A 1,475-nucleotide genomic window follows, 5' to 3' on the forward strand; every position below is an offset into this window, starting at 1 on the left:
CACCAGGTCAGCTGGAAGGTCTCTACCCTCTATGCACACTGGACTGACCGACAGACTGACTCTGCCAAAGATGGATCACATTTGGGTCCACTGACCCAGAGGACACTCTAACTCAGACACCATCAGACCCACTCTCTGCAGCTCTAGAAGAAATGAAAAGTGAGAAGCACCGGGTCCATTAAAGCATACACCTCTGAACACCCAATGATGAGATTACCTGACACCACCGTGTTCGACGTGTCTGCTCCTGCTGAGTCAGGGTGAAATCCGTGCTGGGGCTGACGGCCTGCACCTCGGGAACCCATCCCTGATGAAGAGGCTACCCCTCTTCCTCTTCCTCTGCCACTGCTTGGTGGAATGGCTGAAGCTACTGGCTGTACGACACTGCCCGTACTCATCTGCTGGGATGGTGCAACCAAAGTCGCCTGAGGACATTCCCGTGCATAATGTCCCTCTTGCCCACATCTATAGCAGGCTGTGGATCCCAACTGACAAGCTCCTCTATGCTGTTTGCCACACCTCTTGCACACTGGAAAATCTGTGCCAGAACTGGAGCCACTACTCATTCCTAGACCTGACTTAAGCCTGGTCCAGAACTTGCCTCTCTTTCCTCTGAATTTCTCCCATCTCCTCTTACTTGCACTTGCTGTACTCTGTGAGGAGGAACCGGGTTTAACACCAGAAGACTGTGCCTTGACTACACCTTGACTTATGGCACTGGCCTCCATCTTTCTAGCAGCATCCACAATAGAGTGGAAACTTTCCTTCTCCGCATGAAGAATCAAAGAGAAATACCTGGGATGAAGCCTTGTGGCATATCTCTTTGCCTTCTTCTGATCTGTATCATATGCTTGACCGACATATGGCAACAATTCCAGGAACTTATCTGTATACTCATCAACGCCCATCTCCTCCGTCTGTCGCAACTGCTCAAACTCCACAACCTTTAGTTCCCTGGAACTGTCAGGAAAAGCCCATCCAGCAAATTCGTTGGCGAACTCTTCCCATGTCATACTCTCAAGTCTCGGGTCCACATAGTTCTTGAACCATTCTCTAGCTTTCTTACACTTTAACGTGAACCCTGCCATCTCAATGGCTCTACCGTCATCAGCTCCCAACTCACTTGTTATCATTCTGACTGCACTGAGATACTCAAAGGGATCATCTCCTGTATTGAATTTCGGAGCATCCAACTTTAAGTACTCGGTCATCTTCACCTTACTTCCCCCTGAAGAACTGGGTTGCTGTGCTTCCACAACAGGGGCTACTGGTTCAGGAGGTGGTGGTGGAGGAACTGGTTCCCTCACTTCAGGTTGTACTGGACTTGGATGAACAGGTGGGGGTGGATACATATGATATGGTGGATAAAAGGAAGGATAGGGCATATAAGGCATGTAAGGTGGATATGGGGCAAAACTGGAGTAATCCGACGTGCCTCCCATCGGATACTCTGGGCCCTGTGGAAAGGGTGGATA

Source organism: Manihot esculenta, chromosome 7, assembly GCF_001659605.2.
Source record: "Manihot esculenta cultivar AM560-2 chromosome 7, M.esculenta_v8, whole genome shotgun sequence".
Lineage (NCBI taxonomy): Eukaryota > Viridiplantae > Streptophyta > Magnoliopsida > Malpighiales > Euphorbiaceae > Manihot > Manihot esculenta.